The sequence below is a fragment of the Alligator mississippiensis genome, chromosome 1 (genome assembly GCF_030867095.1).
Source record: "Alligator mississippiensis isolate rAllMis1 chromosome 1, rAllMis1, whole genome shotgun sequence".
Lineage (NCBI taxonomy): Eukaryota > Metazoa > Chordata > Crocodylia > Alligatoridae > Alligator > Alligator mississippiensis.
Genome location: NC_081824.1, coordinates 308,883,298 through 308,906,130, shown reverse-complemented (window position 1 = coordinate 308,906,130; position 22,833 = coordinate 308,883,298). Strand labels below are relative to the sequence as shown.

Sequence of the window (22,833 nt, the reverse complement as noted above, 5' to 3'; positions counted from 1 at the left end):
CTACAGAAGTGAGTTCTCCATCCAGGGGTTACTAGAGGACTGACTCCCTGGGCCACCCTTACCCTTAAGGGAGTTCATTATTTGGCCTGGGAAAGGGGCAGCCCCCAACCACATTTCAAATTGCCTCTCATGTGGCCTAGGTGGCCTGCAGGGTTGTGAGGGTAGGATTTGAAGCCCAAGGGTCCCAGAACTAGGGCAGGATAGCCTTCCTGAACCTTTGTAATCCCTGCTTTTGCCACCTGGCTGGAGGTGGGGGAAGCACTTAAAGCTTGGAGGCCAGAAACCAGGGTGCGGAGAAGCAGGATTTGGAAGTGTCCCAGAGCTCCTGAGAGGGCTCCAGCCCCACGTATGCCTGTCTCTCCCTTGCCTGTCCTGCCTGCCCACTCTTCAGGTTGAACTAGAGGAGTGCACAGGGAGAGGGGTTCTTCTCCCATTGTGGGAACCCTCCCAGGGCTTTGGGAGGGTTCTGGCTACTGAAACAATGGCCCCTTCTGTCCCATCAATCAGCTGATTGGCAGAACAGAGGGCAGGGGTTCCCACAAGGCTCCCTGACAACTCACATTTTTCTTCCACAAGAAAGCCCTTGGATGGCTGCACCAAGTGAAAGCCTCTTCTCCTGGCACAAATGTAATACCTGTATGCAGCCAAGGTCATTGGAGATTAGGAAATTACTGAATTTCTGATCCTTGTATCACCTGAACGCATCACAAAATTCCAGTGCCATCTGGCACAATTCATAGGAATTGGAAGTCTCTGCTTTAGAAAGGTCTAAATTTGGACTGAAGGGATTCTGATAAAACTGCTGCAAAATCTTAAAGAGAATCTTAAGATTCATATTCATATTCATGCATAGCATGACTTGCTCAAATCATGTCAATGAATACAACACTTTCTCATTTTCAAAAAAAAATCACTCAACCTTCGTTATGGAAAAAAAAGAAGGAAAAAAATAGATTTAATGTAATAGAAAGATAAACAGCTGGACAGCAATATGGCAAGACTAGGTATAACTTGCATCCTAAAAAGTCTTGCAGGAAAATGTATAAGTAGTTTTTAAAAGAAATTTAATTCAATTATTTTATTTTACTTTTTTAAAAGAAAAAGCACCCTTTAATAGTATGTACAGATTTATTTTTTTTAAATACAGAGAAAAATAATTCTCTCCTCTGCTGTTGTGTTGATAAGAGCATTTTTAAAGTAAATTAGATTGTAAATTGCCAAAACAAACATGTGAATGGCCCACTTTTCCCCTTTCTCTGAGCATACTGCTACTGGTTGCCTCTTCTGCTACTATTACTGGTAATCTGTCTTTTTCTGGTTGTGAGGATGAGGATGTGTCTGACCTTCCCCCAAGGCAGTATGTGGGAGCAATTCACTTATGATGGTGAATGAAGGATACAAATGATGAAATATGTAGTAAAAATGACTCTACATCAACCACCCTCTAATGCACAAAGTAAGTATACTAGAAAAGGAAAACAGAAAAAAAAAAACCACATTTTTCTCTCTAGTAATCTTATGGGTTATTTTTAAAAATAGAGAGAGGGCCTGATTATCATTTACAGCAAAACAATTTTACACTACTCTAGCAATATAAAGCAGCTTAAAATAACTGTAAATGCCATAAATCTCTTTTACAAAGCCAGACTCATATAAAGCAGCTTTAAATTAATTTGGGATCCAACTAGGAAGATAAACAAAGCGTCTGGATAGAAATGCTACTTTCAAGCTGATTAGGTTCTTTTAGGAATAGTTTTTAAGAGTAAACTACTGTATTAGTCAATTCACAGGGTGCCTATACACATGCATTGAGGCTGCTCTGACACACTGTAATTACAGCGCATTGGAGAAGACTCCATTAATTGAGTCTGCTGGAGCATGGTAATTACCGCGCTCCAGCAAACTCCAGTGTCACGAGTATCAGTGTGCCTGAGCTGAAAAATGGCAGCAGGGGCACTTTAACTAAAAGCTCATTGAATGAGCTTTTAGTTAAAGCACCCCCACTGCCATTTTTCAGCAAGCAGACATGTAACGCTCTGGGTATTTTAATTAGAGCGGCTCTCAGAGGTTCTTTACTATTTAAGTGCCCAGGGCCCAGCACCTACTCTGGAAATCTTCAAAAATCACCTGGATGCTCACCTTGCTGATGACCTGACCCCAGCAGTCTTTCCTGCCCAAGTGCAGGTGGTATGGACCTCATGATCTTGTGAGGTTCCTTCCAGCTCCTAACATCTATGAATCTATGAATTAAAGTGCCTCTCCCCCACCTCCTGGAGCACATGTATAAAAACCCACAAATATTTACCCAAAATCTAAGCACACAGTGTTCAGTATTTAGAAGCAATAGATATTTGGAAGTTCCCCAACATTAATTACAGGCTAGGAGTAACCTTCTTCCCTGTATCTTTCTAAGAAGAGAAGAGGAGGACATACAGAATCCAGAGGTGTAGCAACACAGCCAGGTGCCAGGGACAGCTGCCACACACAGAGGGAGTGGAAACTTTTGGTTGCCTCCATGCCACTGGCACAGTTCCATGGCTGTGACAGTAATTGGTCCCCTCACCTCAAGTCAGCACCTGGGGCAGCTGCCCTGGTCACCCTGCCCTAGTTACACCACTGACAGAACTTCAACATGTTTTCAAAAAGTATGTGAGGCTTGGCATAACAGGGTGCTTGACCACAAGTTCTCCCTGCCAGTAATACACTTGCCAAAGAGAAGGGGGTCTTCCAAATGAAAGGGGCCATAAGAGAAAGGATAGTGCAGAAACTTTCCTCATGGTTAACTTCAAGGATTCCTATTGGACTATCTCTGGCTGAGTCTTTGAAAAGGGCTGTAAAGGGTTGTACCCTATGGGCACAATGGAATTCTGTATGTTCCATGGTACTCATGCTATTGTTGGAACGAGTGTGTGCGCCTGTGCATGCATCATACTTCTACCCGAGCCATGAATTTATTCATTTAAAAAGTGCATTCACTGCTCTGTGATATATTGGCGCTTGCACACCTGCATGTGATACTTTGAATATTCATCACAACCACTGGTAGATTCAGTAAGATTGGCATTCAATCCATTTATTCTTTCAAGAGTCTCAGCTGTTATTTTTATGTCAAGCAGTCACTTCAAGCATAGTTTACTCTACAATTCTCTAACATGCATCACTTCAGCAGGGAAGTTAAACTGTCCATTTCTCACTTCAAGGGTAAATTTCCAAATTTGAAACCTTTTTCTTTTTAGCCAGAATTTGTTACATGTTGATAAGCAACTGTATGCTTGCTACCCTGTTATATATATCAGGCTTGAGATCCCCTGGATTTGTGGTCTCCTTCTAGCTATATAAAATAAAAATATCCAGAAGCTAGCCCATATCCAGTTCAGGTAAAAGATTATCCAGCTCCCCCAATGTTATTTAAGCTATTTGATATTTTTTCCAGATCCCTTACCCAAAGAAGCACTGTGTGCTATACTTCTAGAACACATCCTCATTATTGTTGAATATGGACAACCTGTATACAGCACAATTGCTTTTGGAAAGAAGCAGCACACTTTTCACTCCAATATTAAGCTACCCCATAAAAACATATCTTCAGGTTTTTGGAACTTTTCTAATGGGATGCAATTTCTGTCCTATATTATTGTCTGGGTACCATCTAGGAAAACTCTCATTCCAAATGAAAACTGCACTTCTTTATGTCCACAGAAGTGATTCTCCAGAATCAAGTACTACTGAGTATGAAGTTGGTTTCATACTACACTGTGATGGAACAGATCTTTACTCCTGCTTAAACGTATAGCTAGAAACTTCAATTTTGAATTGAATGCAGAAGATGAACTTTGTGAAACAAAATATAAAACTGTAGTCATTTGCAATATACTCTTTTAGCCCATAATATGAACTTGGTAAATTCAGTGTCATGTACTTTATTTTGGTTGGCTGCAATGTTTTCTGGTGTATTGCCCAAAAAAGTGCTTTGCAAATGCTCCTTATTGTTACTGCATGCTATAAGGCGGCAGATTAGAATTCAAATACTACATTAAAAGAGTTGAAAGCTACTACAGATGAAAACACTGTGGTAATTCATGCTAAATGTCCTTGTGGGCTTTGGAATGCTTCACAGTGTACTGAAGCCCATATATCCAAATAGTTTGAACCTATTATATTGAGTTAAAAATTGTCTACTGGTAACTATTTAAAAGGTCATTAGTTACTTTTTATATATAGTACATGTACTCGGTTACTAAAAATTTAATACAATGTTTTTATCCACAAAGGGAAAAAGAAAACTTAAGAAGGGATCAAAGACTGGGACAGATCCTCTATTGCAGTCAAAAGAATTATAGCATTTTACATCAGCAGAGGAATTTTATAGATCTCAAAGGTCCTGTACTACTATAATAGTTGATGGCTGTGCCTTTGTTTTGGTGCCTGAATTATCAATTTTGCTTGACTGGAGTGTTGGAGAACTCATTTTAACAAGAACAATAAACAAATGACCTATGAAGTGTTGTTTTCAAGTGACATCTTATTCTGTCACACAAGAAAACCCTATATCTCTCCTTTGGGGAAAGAAAACAGAAACTGGAATAATAATGGATACCCTGACAGCAATAGATATCTAGCTTCTACCTTTAATACTAGTCTATATATCCACACAACTAATTTTTCCCAAAGGCATAAGTAAAGTGTTGCATGTTACAATACAGTAATACATGGTCTTTGTCTATTTGTTTTGTGTAATTTCTAGGACATGAGGGTAGAATATGAAATAATCTTACAAGGTGACTTGATTTTTTCACCCTGAAAATAAGGGGCAGTGGGAGACAGGGGAGAACGGAGAGGAAAACAAAACTTTTAAGTACAGTACAGGCAGTCCTTGACTTGCAACGTTTCTCATTTACAAAGTGTATAAATTGACACTCTGTTTCAGATTTCTGAGGTCAGTTTCAGATTTACAATGCTTGATTCGACGTGACTCCACACCCATCTCCCTGGAAAACATCTGTCCAAACTTTCCTGGACACTTTCTTTAAGAAAGCAGATGAAACTCCAGAAAAACCTGCACCAAGACTCCTGAGAAGACTCCAGACAAGAACCCTTCAAAAACTTCAAACAAGAGCCCTTCAAAAAGTTCAGCAAAGTCACCTCAAAGAAGTCCTTCCAAATCAATGATTGCTATTTACAACATAAATACAATAATGTAGCTATATTACTCATCTACAATTGATTGAGTACAAAATTCTGGGTTATTTTTGGTCAAAATAGTGTATTGGGCCTTGGTTCAGAAACCATTCCTGCATTTATAACATTGTTTCCTATAGGAAAATTTGTTCCAAGTTACATCGTTTAGACTTAAGACATGGTTTTCAGGAACCAATTGTGTCGTAAGTCTGAGGACTGCCTGCATTTTGGAAGGTAATAGCTATGAAGGGAAAGATATTTTTGTTTGGTTTCTTATAGTGAAAACATTTCAGGTTGCTGTCATATTGAATGAAATAGTTTGAATGTTTGTAATGGTTGCCCATTAGCCAGTTTCAGGAAGAAGATAAGATTTATCTCCTTATATAGGTCATTGTTTTGGACTACATGTGGAAGATCCAGACTTTGCTTAAAGTTTTAACTCTTGAATTTTATCTTTAGAAGTCTTTTACAAAGAGAACCTGAAAATTGACCCTTAAGCAAATATCCTGAGTTCCGAGAGATCAAACCCTAGAGCCTTTTGACCAGATAGGTAAGAAAAGGTCACTTGCAGTGGTATGGAAGTTCCCCAAAAGTAATTAAAATGATCAACAAAAGGAACTAATTACTAAGCAAAAGAATCTGAGTAAGATCCGAGCCCAAATTTGGGGGTAATGACAGGTTTGAGTAGGAGGAGCCCAAGACGGTAAGTCACTCAATAAAAACTGTAACTTACTCTCCCAAATTGGAGGTGACTATACTTGCAGAACAATGAAGGAAGAATTGCAAGTGTAGGCCGGATCAGACTGATCACCTGAACCACCCTCTCCGTGAACACGAATCTCTTAGTTCACGCTGAAGCCGCGGAGCACCTGAAAGGGACTGAAGGAAGGGGACTTAGTCCTATCACTGCTGAGGCCAGCCCATTGAATTGTATTGCTGAGGCGAGCCCATTGAACTGTACTACTGAGGCCAACCCATTAAATTGTACTACTGAGGAATGAAACCATATTTAGGTGTTTGGCTTCTCGGAATTCTAGGATTGTAAGTATATTATGAAAAAATAATAGTATTGATTCAAATTTAACTTTGAGTTGTAACTGTAGTTGTTTTTGTAATACTAATTCTTATAGCATTGTTTGGGAAGGAAGTGCATTCGGAGCATTGTTTCTGATATATGTAATTATTGTGTTCTTAATGTTTGCGGTGTTTCTTAAAGCTAAGCCGTGTTATACACGTAGCAAAGAATTTTAAAATAAAATTGTGTTGTATGAATTAAGTGTGTAATCATTGTGAAATCATGCAATCAACTAACTACTCCCCCAGCCAGTGCATCAAAACGAATCAGTAAATTGTGTGGGATTTTCTCTATTCCATAACCCACTAGAGACAGTTGCTTTTACTACTAATTGATAACACCTGGTTGTTACATACCTATTTTATATTGATTAGTTAGTTATAGATAAGTGTATGTTTAAGCAATAATGTTCAAGTGTTGTGGGGAAGCAAACAAAAGACCTCCAGGATTTAAGTCACCAACCAGAAGAAAAGGATTAAAGAAACTGCCCAGGGCTACAGGAAACTGCAAAAATCTAATCAATTTTTACACTGTTGAATTCTTGTGAGTTAGTTTTTGTTTCAAATAAGCCAACAGAAATATACAGATAATTCTGTTCTGATCTGGTCAGGTCATAAGTGCATGACCAAGCAACAGAGGACTAAGAGTGAGAGAAGGAAGGATGATAAAGAAGAAATGGAGACAAATTATCAAAGAGGAAAAAGGCTAATATAAAAAGAAATACTATGGTCTTCATGGATTAAGCTTTACTTATCTGGAATACTGAACAATCAAAATTAATACAAGAAACATTTGCTGAGCTGTATTTGCAGTTTTTTTTATTAAAAAGGTCAAGATGACTTTAATGGCTTTGCAAGAAAAAATAAAAGTGAGTGTAAGAAGGTCTATTACTTACTTGTATAGTAACTCTTAACCAAAGATCAATGAACTGTACCTTTGGAAGCTCCAAGGAATTGCCTTTTATAGCAGAAAGGTCAAAACGGAATTTGGAATTGGTCCTTAAGGATAGGTCTCAGTTTGCTAGTGAACTTGTAAAAATGTCTACCTTGAGTAACACAAAGAGGATTTTATAGTTTTTAGTGCTTAACTAGTAAAATCCTTGGTTCTTTTTTCAACTTTTACTTTTGTATTGCCATGATTAATTATAATTGGGCCTATTTGGAATTAATTTTAAACCTATTTTATATCTGCCTTCTCATTGATAATTATGTACCCTCTAGAGTGCATGGCACAAAGGTGAGCACAAGTGTAGGTAACCAGCAGAACAGAATTGAGAAAAGCTTACTTAACTTTCTTATCCCATTAGATGGGCCAAGACACACTGCATTACATGCACAGTGAACTTGGGCCAGGGGATAGGTAAGAATGGCATTATTTCATTATGGCACTCAGCTACCTCAGTGGTGCAGTGACAGTAGTAGTAATGTTCAAATATTGCAAAAATATCAAGCAATATTAATGCATTGTTCTATGACCTCTATCAATAGTGTCAAAGTGTTCTTTTACACTGCTGCTAGCAAAGAGTACTGCAGAAACTATGGCTGCCACACTGTAATAGCTAAGAGGCCAAGGAGAAAGGAATTTACATTTGCCCAGAAGGTTTCTCTGCTTGTGGTCAGAGTTCTGTGGGGTATCTGATGTTGTGCCCTGTAGATCATTACCATAATTGGATACCACATATCTGATCTGTATGATTTCTTCTACAGTGTTGCTCCCAGCAGAACAGCATACATTAGATATCATTAACAAATACACCAAACTATTTTTTCATGTTATTCTTCTTCTCATATTCAAGACAGAACCCACCAAATCTTAAATTCAGTGAAGTTAGCAGGAAATTTCCCCTTAGTTTGAATTTACTAATATGCTGCCTACAGTCTCTAAAGGATTAGTTAATTATTTCAGTTATTTTTTTTAACAGTTCAATGGTTATGCATCAGACTATGATGAACCAGCAAACTGCCATACCACAGCTTATCATACCCTTCTTTAATAACTGAAATCCTAATTTTAACTTTCTGTCCCATAATTTTTAAATGCCTTTCTACTAGTTCTGAAACAATGGATCAGGACCCATAAACAATCAAAGAGAAATGCCTTTGATACATAACCTGCAGTTTGAGTCAACCACAGAATAAGAATAGGTAGAAGCCTGGATTCTGATTTAAGATAATATCAGGTTTAGATTATGAATCCATAACACCAAAATAATGTCTCTAACATGAGATATTAAAGGTACCAAAATCTGAAGCCCCTTAGATCAGTGTTTTTGAGGACATCAACTAGGGCCAAAGTTTCATGAAAATATGGTTGGAACATTTTAGTGCAGCTATAATGGGGATTCAAGAATACATGTATTTCATTATTGTGAAGACTTACTCAGTTACAGGCCTCACTCTGAACCAAAGCTTCAAGGAAAGGTAGATTCAAGATTGCAGTTTTGGATCAACTGTAGTTGTGTATCACTTTATAGCACTTAAAGCACATTTATTATAAGGTCAATATATTACAACAGTGACATCAGACTGCTATATGTACATCAGAAAAGGAAAAACTTTGTTAACTGCTGACATTTTAATATAAAACATTGTTTCTGTCATGCCTGCCAACTAGGAATGTTCATCCATCTGTCCATCAGAAGGGTGTACTTCAGATAACTCAGGTCAAATCTGTTTTAATTTTCTAAAACATAAATTATTTTCTATGGCCTTGTAATGGCCTGCTGAATCAAGCAAAAAGCCACACAGCACTGAAGCACAAGCATTGTGGTTTTCCAATACTGGAAAAGCAAGGCATCCTTCTGCAATAAATACAATTATACCATTTGGCCCTCAAAGTCAAATTGACAAGGTTCTAATGCTTTCATAAGCCTCATTAGCCTCCAAACTCCTTCCACACATCAGGTCACAGACATCTTTGCCACATTCCTTATGGAAATCAATAGGTTTACTTGGTGAAGTAAAGGTTTCAGAATTTAGTTGTGATAAACAATTGAAAACTTACATCTTAAAGCTACAAACTGTGGAAAATAAACAAACAAATAAAGAATAAATTCCATGAATGATTGTTCTACTGGATGTAATATCTGAAATATGACTAGAGGACACTTCTGGGGGTTAAATTAGAAAAATTCTATCAAATGATCTCTTTTCCAAATTAAATAATATCAGAAGCATATTCTCCAAAGAACAAACATGACTATTTGTACTGATACAATAGTATTCTCTCACATCAATGAAGTAAATGCTTGTGTTCTGAATATCTATTGCAGTCTTCAGCTTTGTAGCAACATGGGTGTAGATCTTTGGGCTGCAATTAGCTATGTTTCTAATACTAAAAAACAACAACAACAAAAAGCAAGTTCCAGTAGGATTATAGGAAAGTATGGCTGGAAGGGACCTCACAAGGCCATCTAGTCCAGTTCCTTGTAGATTTTTATATATCATCTGCACAAATCATCATCTTTATGGTTAGGGACAGACATCACACATAAACTGGTTTAACTGATAAGAAACTGGTTTAAACCTGTAACAGAACAGATGTTCAGTGCACATAAACCAGTTTGAAAATGGCTGAATACAGTTTGAGATAAACCTGCCTGAATGTAGTATCAGAATTAACTGATTTGGCTCAAACCAGTTTATGCAACGTCTGTCCCAGACCCCTTGCTGGTTAAAGATAAAATCAGACACCCATGGCATGCTCACAGGGCTGGGCTGGGCTGGGCTGTGTGGTGCTCTCTGATGCACAGCAGGGCTGGTCCTTCAGCTCCCTGGCCAGAGCTCCAGAGACTGCAGGCTGCTCCCTGCAATGCTCCCTGCAAGAAAGCACTGCAAGCTCTCTCCCCTCAACACTCCCAGCTAAGCAGAAATTCCCACCTTCCTTCTGCCTTGCTGAGGAGGTGTCTCTGTATTAGGTAACAGGCCACATGCTGGCTACAGTAGGTACAGTTGAATCAACAGGTAGAATTGACAAGCAGCTGGTAATGTCCCTCTGATGTTTTCTTAATTGGGTGATAAATATTGTTTTCAATTCCCTGCTGGGCTAATCAGAGCATCCTGCTGGAGCCTGGACTTGCCCCCCTCAGATCAATGCTGTAGAAGGAAGAGAGGGCTGCTCTAGTGTCCCCGGCTTCTAACCTGAGCTACTGCAGCAATGTGCTTTCATTTTTTTCAGTCCAGAGGAGAGGCCTATGCAGTTACAAACTGATTCAGCCTAGCCAGGTTAGACTAACTTGCAAAGAATGAATCAATTCAGCACCAGGCTTTCTGAACGTCTGTCCCTAGCCTATAAAGTCATCTGTAGATATTTATAAATCCTCACATGCGCATTCACACGAACTGTTCTAGACTCAAGTTTATCATTTTATAGACTGGAAAAAAATGTCCAAATGGCTACCGAGAGAATTAAGATTAGTTTGGGAATGCCTTTTATTGGACTACTATATTGTTGGGAGCAATGTTAAGCAAGGCTTTGGGCACAAAATACCCTTCCTCAGATCTGGGCTGAAGTCTAACAGAGTGTTTGTTCCTCAGGTCTAATATTTGCCCTGACTATATAGTATGGCAAATGATACTACCAAACAAATCATGCTAGTCATCTATTCCCTGAACCATAACACTGTAATCATGATGCAATAGTACAAAAAGACTACAAACATATGACACTTTCAGAAAATGTGCAACAAAGATGCTTTACTATACCAACAATATATCTACTGCCTGTAAGTTTCTACTTAGGGCTCATTGATCTATCTGAGTATTTCACAGAAATTAATGGATTTATTGTCACAATACCTCTGAGGTAAGAAAGCACTGCAATTTAGAAAGAGAGGTGGGGGTGGGGGGGGAAGGGAGAGAGGAAGTGAGACCCACCAACACAGAAAAAGCTTGTGCCCATTTAAGCATTATTTGTCTAAAGCCACTTTAGCAGATCTGGAAACTGACCAGAGGTATCTGCTTCAGGCTCTTTAAGTATGTGGCATGTTCATATAATTAGGAAAAAGTATGTTCCAGATGCTAAAAATACACTAAAAACAAATATTTACTTGGAGTGATGTTTATTAACTTTGGGGAATATATAAATTACATAGAATAGATACAACCAGTCAAGTTTCATGATAGAAGGCTAAGGAAAAGCTTTCAAAAATCATTAATATTGTATCTAACATTAAAAATATTATGAAATAAGTTTTGCATTAAATATAAATGCAATAGTGGGTTTCTGAACTTTCCACATCATATTGTTATACAGAAGCTATTGCTCTGTTCATTTTAACATCATTAATATATATATATATATATATATATATATATATACCTTTTCCTTTTCATAATAAAGCCTCAAATGACAAGAGAAGAAATGACATGTCCTTTATTCTTTTTTATTTGTAAGGGAAGAAATGTTTTTCAAGCAGTACATTTTATGCTCTCTGCTCACCTTTCTACAGCAGTTTCTGGAAGTATAAGTCATTGTTATAGTACTTATTGCTTACATAATCATTATAAACTGCCATCTATTTTACACACAATATATATTTGTTCTTCACCATCCCTGTAAAGTATGTATTATTTCTGTTATAAGGAACAAGAAACTTAGGCAAAAAGGTTAAGAACATAGCAACTTGCTCTTACTACCTGGATTTCAGTCCAAGAGATGGTGATTCTCAGTAATATGATTAAAAAACTTTGTGCATCAGACTCATGCTCTTTCCTAATGCCCAGGAAAGACATGCTGTTTCCAGCACATTAAGTCAAACAGAAATGTTATGGATGCACATAGCACAAGTGCTTCAAAAGTGGTTGAACACCTTTAAAAAATGACCCTAAAAAAATTGAGTAACATTTTTGAAGCACTTCCTGAAATATCTGTGCATTCCAGGCATCCTCTAGCATCCCACAGTATTTATATAGAAGAAAGTGTGATTAAATACATATAGGAGGAGCAAAGGGAAAAAGATTCAGGAAGCAGGTTTTATCTGAAACAAATTTGCCTTATTTGAAAACACTGTAATTCTGTAGCACTCAAGTTGAAGAGTGGGATAAACAATTCTTAGACTTTTCCCAAATTTGTCAAAGGGATAACAAGCCTATTTTTCTTAGTACAGACATTAAATTGCAAGAATGCATATCCCTAAAGGATATAGGGATATAAGGCTATAAGAGTAAGGGATTATAGGTAGCAATATACATGACAAAAACAAAACAAAGTACAAGATGTGATATCATGGATACTAGATAAATAAAATGTATACCACTAACAAATGACCTATTTGTTAACTGATGACTGGAAGTCCAGGAAGGTACATCTGGACAAGGTAAGTGATGGCAGAAGCCACCATGGTTGGTTCAGTAATAACCTAACTATGAAGAAAGGGTCAGGAGAGAGACAGTGGGACATGAACAGCACATGCCCCCAGTGGCACGCCTGCACTGCCAGTGGCAAGAGCATGGCGGTGGTGGCAGGAGCATGGCAGCGGTGAGTGGGGAGCTCCTGCATATGCTACCAGCACTGTCAGCAGCGGGGTGGGGGAGCGGGGGGGGGGACAGAGGTTGGCATGCACCAACCAGGGGTCGGCGACCACCCGTAGGCGCCGCTGGCATTGTCAGTAGTGGCCAGCAGGGATTGTGGCCAGTAGTGGCACCTTTTTGCAGGGGGTGCACCACCATGCTCAGGGGGTGCATGTGAACCCATGTGCACCCTCTACGTGTTGCCCCTACAGTGGCATGCATGCAGTGATGCTTTTGCAGGATGTATTAGACACTAACCACACTTTTACCTTTCCTAGGCATACATTTCAGTCTGCCACAGAAGGGAAAAAAAAACAAAACTTGTTTCTGAGATTATGTAAATAAATATTTCAGTATTGCATGGAGAAAGTATACAAGCAACTGAGTTATTGCAAATGAAGCAGATACCAGACCACAGCAGGCTCCTTAAATAGGAAAAGATTATTGCACATTAGAGAAGGAAAATTGTTATCCATACAGCCATTACCAGGACCTGCACTTGGAATGTTCTCCAGGGTATAGTTAACATAAAACTTGTCTCTGATGCCAGCAAGTGCTGAGGGGGAAAAAAAATCTTCCCTCTTTTGGACATGTAATAGTGTTAGACAAAATACTTGGTTCAAATTTCAGCAGAAAATTTAGCTCCCTTGCTTAAAGGAACTGAGTGACTTTGCTCTAAGCTCCATGTACAGGGCAGAGGGAAGCTCTCAGAACAGTACAGGCAAAGAATTATTTGGGAGAACTTTCAAGGGGGTAATAACTTACTTTAAATCTATTCTTGCAATTCCAAGACATCTCATACAAGCTCATCTGTAGTTCAATGAAATGGAGAGGGCATTCCCTTCCCTTTTTAATACACAGAAATCATATTTTATATAGCACAGACATTCAGTAGCACCTGACTGACCAGTACTCAGTACACCATTCAGTACTCGAGTGAGAGTAATTCATTCAGGACTTGTAAACAAAGATCTGGTTTTTCAATGCATAACTCAAGAAAGGAATATGCCCAGCAAAAATTGCTCAATTGTCTGCTTGTCTGGCACTGATCTCCCAGTAATTATAGTTCATCTAATTTCCATATATTCTTTCAGTTTGATCACCTCTTAGTATCTAATCCATACGTTTCTTGTAGATTTGATATGATATACTAGTAGGGGCTGGTTCTGGCAGGCTGCAGAATCTGCGGCTGGGCAGGAAGTGAAGGCCAGGAGGGGTGCTCCCAAGGAAAGAGCTTTCTGTGCATGCTTATTCTTTGTGAGTAGAATGGATTTCTTGAGCATTGCCAGACTTTGCTTTTGGAACTTACAAACCTACACTCCAGTCAACATAAGACATGAGGGCTCATGGCCACGTGGAGAACTCAAGGGTAGGAGGTTTGCTCTTTAGGGTCTCAGTTGTCTGTGATTGCAGGTACTTTTGATGGAGGCTTTTTCTGGGAACTCTTCTCCTCATCCTTCTGTTGAACCTCCTTGCATACCCCCATTCAAAGATTACTACTTCTGCTATATTGCCCCATATTTAAGGCTTCATTTAAGCCCTTCTTCTGGAAGTTTTTCCTACCCCAATGAAGTTTTCCTCTCAATTACTCCTCCCCTGCATTGTTCATAGATTTTTGCTTCCATCTTCCCCACTGATTCACAAAACCTGCTGCTTTCTTCTTCCCCCTTTTATACCTGTTTTTAGCCTGTCACTGCTGCAGAACAACAAGAGTGTTTTTTATTATTAAAACAAGCTGCTTTATTTGTTTTGGAAGTATATAAACCTACTCTTTAACCATAAGCATGAGGTAATGTTTGCATAGGAGGTGAGCCCAAAGGCATATGTCAGCAGGGGCCGTGCTGGTACTCCAGCCATCAAAAAAAAAAATGTTAATTTCTGCCAGCATCATCCTTAAACCAATGAAATCTTACTTTGGCAGGAATTTGATATGGAGGATCTCAGCAACAGACATCCAGTAGAATTCTAACTGCTCCCATCTCAAAAAGTAGCTGTCATCAGACTTCATTTTAATTATGTCTCATAAAAAGTATCGTTCTGGTGGAATATCAGTTGTTTTGCTTAAGTTGTTATAATTTGTCTCTTTCAACAATAATAATCACTTTATTGCATAATAATTACTATCCTATAAAAGATATCTTTATGCATGAAGTTGACCTTGGTGCCACAATTAATTTGCAATTACATTTTAAATTACACTTTTATTACAGTTCAATTTAACTGTGCAGCAGTATAATCTACAATTTTCCCACAAACTGCATCTTTACTTGCTGTATCATACAGCTAATAATGATTAAAATTTACACATATGTACCCTTGATTCTTCCTATGCATGCATTTAAAGTATGCTGTAAATAAATATTTTAAGGTATTATTTTACACTTGTTTACTTATTGTCACTTACTTACGGAAAAAAGAAAATAGATATAACTGCTAAATCTCTCTTGCTATTGTGATACTAGGCCAGAGAGAATTGCCACTACCCATTGCAGACAGAAGGGGTCTATTATGCGGTATGTGGTGCTGCAAGGGCTGAAGGAAGGCTTATGTAGAGTTTAGATTATGGATGCATGAAATGTTTTGGATAGGGATGATTTTGCTTCAGACAGAGCACTGGACTAGATGCACTCTGGAAGTCCTACATTTCTATGACTGGCTCCAGTTCTCTTCCTAATTTAAGTGCCTACATACAGAGCCACACACCTGCCAGGCCACAGCACAGACTACTGAGCAGCCTCAGTAGCCATGCCGATACTTGCATGCCCAAACTGTGCATGAAATAGAATAGCTAACTGGGCATAAGTCCCAAAAAATGGCAGTTACACAGCTGGATGTCATTTGGGCACAAAGTGAAATAGGATTTTGGCCACAGTGTTTGTATAGGCCTCTTTAAACATTCTAGTCTATTGCCATTTTTCTATTAAATTTATCTGGTTAGTCAAAAAAAACTTGTAGTAAGGACTTGTGATGATCTTTCCATTTATAATATTATCTAATAGTGAAACATTTTTGCAAAATTATTTAATTACCATTAGTAAATTATGAGTTTCACTCAATTTCATTCCAAACAGCTTTTAAAAAAAAGAGGGGAAATATGCAGAACAGAACACTTAAATTTTGGTCTCCCTCATGATGGCTTTATAAAATACTTTTAGTCTCTTTATTATTCCGGTGTTGATGACCCTGAACCAGAGTCCTCTCTGAAAAAGATCTTCTGAAGGTTCACATTTCTCAGAGTTTTGATTTTGAAAAATGATCTTTTTTCTGACCAAAAATAAATTTAAGGAAAAAGTTCTGGACCAGCTCTACCTGAAGTACTGAAGGATGAAGCTTCTTTGACTTCTCACTCATACATACCAACAACAGTTGATGAGGAAGTCAACTGACAGGGAAAAAAATGGTGTCAAAATTCATGAAAAAAGATGTTCTCCTTTCCTAGACTCAGTAAAATACATCAAAATGCCTTGGTTTCCTAACAATCTTGGTCTAATGTGAAGAAAGCCAAGGATAAGCTGGAAGTCTGCCATGAAGAAAACATAAGAAACTGGCACTTGGATTAATATGGGTGTGCACGTTTTACCGGTATAGGTTCACAAAAAAAGCAGGGTGGGAACCCATTCCAGCAGTTTCAGTTCAATGGAGGTTTGTATCCTCTGATTTTTTCTCTTTATTGGGGGAGTTCTAGTAAAACTTTTGTTAAATCTTCAAACAGCATGGTGAATTCAGTACTATCCTACCCCTCCAGAGCAGTACAGTTTCTTGATGGATAATATAATTCCTTAAATGTTGAAAACTTTTGGGTTCATTGCTGACTTTCTAAATCTCAGCCATCTCCACATTCGTGGTCAGCTACCTGGGTTATTGTCACGTGAAATCTTTTTGGGGTAAAGAAAGCAAGACATCTGTCATTTTTTAGATTAATAAAGCTTATCTTCTCTTAGTTATGCTGTTCTCTTAGTAAGTGTTCCAAACTTCTTGAATTAATGGGGTCTTTCATTCTTTCCAAGTCTCAGAATTTACTTATCTTCTTTTTTTAAAAGCAAAAAACAACAACAAAAAAGGTGGGAGGAGACGTATTTTTACTAGATTTGCATTTGTCAGGTTTTAAGGATGAACTATATGACAAATGGTGGCTAAAATTTAAATAAACAAGTAAGACGACATTTGCTGGTAAGGGGTTTGTGTCAGAGACTGTGTGCCAGGGGTTCTGTTCCTATATGCAGTTGTAGCTTTAGTCATTTGAAAGGAGTTGCATCCATTTACTCCCATTTGAACCTATCTATATATTAGGTTGGTTACAAGTGCTGTTATAAACAAAATGTCAGCAGTTACGCTATAAAACTGACAATAATCCCAACAATAAAACAACGATATTGTCATAGTTAATAAAAGACTGCATTTATTATAACTTATATCCTCCAGCTTTCAGACATGAACTTTATTTCAAAAAATAAATAAATAAATTCAAGAAGGCCTTTTCCTAAAAAAACTATTTTTTGTGGGTTTTTAAATTACTATGATAACACACATGGTCAATAAGAATATCAAAGCATGTGTGTGGAAAGGGACAAAGACCCCGTAGATCTCTATTTTTAGATCTATTCTTGGTTGAGTGCTAGTTAGGTCAAAAGAGCTAATAGGTCTTGGTGTAGAAATGTTCTCCTGTAAAGCTAGTGCTTAGCTGGAACCAATAAGGCATTCTTGTCCCCCTCCCCCACTGCAGCCTACGACCTTCACAAGAAAACACTCCTGCTTTGATAACAGAATGCAAGTCTCCAAGGACTACAGCAGTGTTTTCTGGGAAAGAAAACTGTTGCCTTGTTCAGAATCCAATCAAAACCTGAATGTACTGAGTAAAAAATAAACCAAGGTCATCATTATTCCTTCTTATTGTGATTTGGCTTGCCTTCAAATTGCATACCCTGTATATCTGAAATAACAGCAACGCCTCCATTAACTGAGCTTTCCAACACTTTAATCAAAGTATCTTTCAGAATAAGAGGCAGATAATGCCAAATTACAAAACCATCCTTAAATTCTTTCAATTCCCTAAACTGCAAGGAAGCTAAAGAGCATCTTGCATGGATAAGATCTTTAAACAAATAAATAAACCATTAAAAAACGCATATGTATAAACAACTATTTTAGAATGTGGCGCACAACCACGCACGCAGACTTTGCAGCACCTCACTAGCTTGCTCTGCACTCAAGGTCAACTATATGAATCAGTCATTGATTTTATTTATTTGCAAATAATATTTTCCTCATTTAATAAAGGAAAAGTAATTGATCTTTAATGGGGGGGTGGGGACCTATATATTGAAGGTGACAAGTTTTTTTCCCCTTTCCCAAGAGAAAGGAGAATAAAATAGCTGTAAACAAAACAAATATAAGTAAAGAGTAAAGTAGTTTTACTAAAACTCTTTGTTTCCTTTTTGTTCACATTGCAGTCTTTTGTCTCATGATATTCATAGTTCAACCTGCTCTCTAGTTATCCTTGAGTCTTTCAGGCAGAGTAGAATAATCAAGATTTCCTATGTAAAAACAAGCATACAGGGCACTCATCCAATACAACAGGACAGGTAAACATGACCATAGAAATCCTTTTAATTTTCAAATTTTTCTTCTTTGAAACAACAAACTAAGCAATTCTATCAATAATACTACAAGAGAAAGTGTTAATGACTGCAAATCCTTTTGCAAATTATTCTTTCAGTAAATCTATATGTCAATGGAATTAAGTTTGTTTAAATCAGCTAATGGTATCTTTTTAAAAAGGAAAAAGATTAAATGAAAACTTTCTCTTCTAAAGCAGAAATTAAGCTTGTGCATGTGCCCCTATTTCTATCTGTCCATCTCATGGATATAAATAACAAATCATACACACATCTACTCAAACAATACAAAACTGTATGCATTTTTTCTACATTAACATACACGTGCATAGCATTTTGCAATAATGTTGAAATATGTTTGACATTCGGGTAGAAAAGGTTGCACACCAGTAAAATAAGGACTGTAGGAGGACCGATCATTTCTATAGCAAACAGAAATGGGACTGAAAAAATTATACAGTTTTATAAGTATGAATCTCTAATGATTACAATGTACTTGTATTAAAAATGTGCACCTAATACTTCATTGCACTCCTGTAAATCTTTCCTTCTAAACACATGGTTAAGAATTTTGCAAGTTGTTACACATATGGCAAATAATTTGGAACACTAGGCTTTAAAAGATTTGCAACTAATACTTTAGAGCAGAATGAAAGCCATAATTCTTTTTTCATCTCCCCTGTTCCATGTGCTTTTTCCTAGAAGGTTTTAATGAATATGTTCTCTAGAAGAGCCCAGCTGGCAAGCATTCCTTAAAAATCAGTCTGCTAACCATTATGTTTCCTTTCCACTAAACATAGTCTATAATAAAGTAAAGTTGTTCAAAATTTGTGGTGCTGTTTGGCTTACTCCGACACTGACACAGTATTATCACAAGTGCATTCTTGATGACATATTGATATTATGAAGTTTTGCTAAATTTATTGAGAAAAGTTTTTGCAGTGGTTAAGCACAACAGAGTACAACACTTATCCTTGTAAATGATGATTAAGCTTGGGGTAACATTTAATTGAAAAAATTAAAAAACAACAAGCCATCCTTTTCAACATTTAAACTGATTGTTCATGAGCCAATTCAACATGACTTTGTCCATCTAGAAATCATAATATATATATATAGAGAGAGAGAGAGAGGGAGAGAGAGAGAGACAGATGTATATATCATGATTTCTAAATGGACAAAATCATGTTGAATTGGCTCATGAACAATATATATATAAGCCAAATTCTCTCTGCTCTGTTCTGCTCTTCCTTCCTGCCCCCTACCCACTATGATCATTTAAAAATGCTAAACCCTTTGGATGATTAATTTTTGAATCTCAAATAGCTTCACTCACTGTCTGGGGCAAAGGTTCCTGCTTAATATTATACCTTTTCAGTTTTATCATATAAAGTAATCTTAACCATTCCTCCCAAACAGTAATTTAATCACAGCTTTCAAAAAGAAAGGGTTAGATTTTTAATACCATTCCTTTTGTGATGCTTGAGCTTTGCTCCCCTATAGAAATCTTTTGCTGGTTAATGGTCCTTTAGGAACTAGAGCCAATTATCATTACTTAGAGCAAGGATGACTAACCTGCAGTACTGGTGCCACAAGTGGCATAGGAAGGAGACAGGTAGCACAGGCCACGTGTACACAAGATGCTGACTGCACAGTTGCTGCACAGTCATTTAGTACTTGCATACACACTTGTATACTAAATGGCTGTGCAGTAACCAACATTACTGCACAGTAACATCCCTGCATGGCTTCCTGGTGATGCTGATTGCACAGTAGCTCGTTACTACTGCACAGCAGCATCACGTCACAGTTTGTGCCCAACATTACTGTGCAGTAGTAATGAACTACTGTGCAGTAGTAACTATTGCTCAGTAACTGTCTCGTGTATACATGGCCACAGTGGCAGATAGGGAAGGGAGCAGGTAGAAGAGCATCAGATCAGGCAGAAAGTACGGGGAAGGAAGCAGAAAGAGTAGCAGCTTGGTCAAGAAGCACCAGACGGGAAGCAAAATGCTGAGACCAGATCCAGGAAGAGAAAAGGATCAGAGTTGCATTCAGGGAGGATGCTAATTTGCAGCACCACTGCAAAGAAGGTTGACCCCCACTGCATTAGGGTAACTCCCTGCCTGCTTCAACATTCATAGGGACTAATGCAGCCTAAAATTAGAAAACTATTACTACCTTACTTTGTTTATTTAGGAATATAGTTCTAAGCTTGAGTACTTCGGTTAGGTACTGACAGATGAAAAGGCATTCTCTATCAGAGGAGCAGAGTAGTGATGGCAGAATTGTCTGGATAAAGAGAGACCAAGAAAAAGGATCCTTTGTTCTTTTCTGAAACTCATCATAGCTTGCTGCTACCTGCCTCCTACCATGCCAAATCCTTTTCATACAGAAGAACCACATTACTTCCCTTTCTAGGGGACCCCCTTGTGACCAGGATTAGTTCCTCATTGCACATGAACAAAATCAAATGCTGTAGTGAAGCTAATTTTGTAATGAATTCTATCTTCAGTCACACAAGGGCAAATCCATAAAGTGAAGGAGGCTACACGAGTGTAACTGTAGATAGCATTTGGCTCCAATTGCTAGTTGCAGTGTGACTGCATGTATATAACCAAAAAAAGAATTGGGTCTTTTCTATTGAAGGAAGAAATATAGCAAATGATATTAAAAACTCCAGAGAACTGGTAGACTTTAAGCTGAAGGTTACAGCAATTTAAGCTTCACCTTTTAAAAATGAAGCCTATGTTATCTCATTTTTCCCATCACTTTGTTATTATATATAGATCATTGAAGAAGAGCTTAACATTATAGATTTATTCAAAGTGTCACAGTCCCTGATCCATGGACTTTTCAACATAGATCAGACACAGACAGGATAGAGTGAAAACAAGTGAGGGAATAAACGGAGACTTTGCAAAGGTCATTCTTGAAAAAGCTCATAGAAATGTTTTTAAAGGAAGTTTTGGAAGAGAGAAGTGAAGAAATGAAGAAGTAAAGAAAGTTCCAAGTGGGAAGAGTAGGAAAGAGAGGATAAAAAGATATGACTAGCAAGGATCCACAAACAGATGGAAAGGAAGGGGGTAGGGGAAGAAAGATTAATAGAAAGAACAGAGAGGAGATATAAACAGCGTTGGTCATAGACCTGTGGGTGAGAGGGGAAAAACAGAGGAAAGAAAGAGTATAGAAGCTACTGAAACAAAAGCAACATGTCTAGAGCAGTGAAAGAAGCTAACAAAGTTAGGGGACTATTTTGGGACAAATTATGAAACCATAATATGCTATGGATATGAGTTTTTTGCAACTGTTGTTTTCCCTTTTCACTGGATGGTACAAAAGAAGGACCTAAACAAAACAGAATATAAAGCGCTGAAAAATATCAAGACCTGTTAAAAAGGCAAAAATCACGTAAAGCGATCAGTTACACAAAAATCAGCAATTACCAGAAGTAATCACACAGCAATGTCCATTATAATATGAGAAACTACCAGTTTTCCCTTACAGAACATCTGTGACAAGTTGGCAAATGAGGTAATGGCTTCTGCCACTAATGTTATTAGTCTACCCGATAAAATGCTAATCTATTATTCATATGTTCTTAAACGTTTCAAAACCTTCATATTTGTGTTCCTTGCTTACTCAGGGTGCAATCTACCCCCAACTCCACAGAGATGGGACTAGTCACAATGATCTCCCACTTCTGTTCCATGGTGGATCACTCCGATTTTCTCCCCAGACTTCAGGAAAATGTTGCACTGGTCAAGAGTTTACATTGTTGAGATACTGGAAACTGAGTAGGGTAGGCGAAAAATGAGTGGAATAGTGAGGATACCTGTCCCTGTGCTCCTTCCAACAGAGCACAGGCAGAAAAGGTTGATACTGCGCAGAGTTTCACTACTTTTTTCACACAGCCTGTCTCTTGGAGTACTTCACTTTGAAAGTGTGACATTGAATGCAAACCTCCCCCCCCCCCAATTCTTCCAGAGCCATTTTATACATTGTTCCATTAAAGGGCAATGGACCTCATTGTTTTTTGATACAGAAGTGGTGGTGAAGGCCATTATTTTATTTCTTATAGAATCGTCAGAGAGCACTTGAATGCTCTACAGAGAGAGATTAATGGAAGAAAACAACAAATCAGTACCCACAGAAACCTACAGTTCAGTTCAGGCCATGGCAATGCAGGGTTCTCTCTACAGTAGCAGTTGTAATCCAACCTTGTTCAAGGCCAAGTGCAGACATTACACTTTTACTGGTATAAGTGATCAGAAACCAGTCTGTATCTATAACAGAACAGAAGCTCGGCACACAGACTTGGTTTAAAATGGTAGAACCTGGTCTAAGATTTGCCCCCACCCCGCCACCAAGAGGTGAAGGAGTGCTCTGTTTGCTAACACAAATTAAGCTGCTTATAAAAAAAAACCCACCTAATTTAGACTGATTCTGCCTCAGG

At 38.0% G+C, this 22,833-nt stretch overlaps 1 protein-coding gene and 1 long non-coding RNA gene across 15 annotated transcripts in view; one reads left to right on the top strand and one right to left on the bottom strand.

The window, feature by feature from the left end:
* Positions 1–6,450, top strand: part of LOC109282877 (uncharacterized) — a 49,015-nt gene extending 42,565 nt beyond the window's left edge. For all 6 annotated transcript variants that reach the window (XR_009459116.1, XR_009459118.1, XR_009459120.1 and 3 more), the window contains one exon: positions 4,928–6,450. This is a non-coding gene — a long non-coding RNA (uncharacterized LOC109282877). The remainder of the gene's footprint in view (positions 1–4,927) is intronic.
* DMD (dystrophin) overlaps positions 1–22,833 on the bottom strand; it is a 2,172,325-nt gene that overhangs the window by 1,865,386 nt on the left and 284,106 nt on the right. The gene's annotated exons all lie outside the window — the stretch shown is intronic.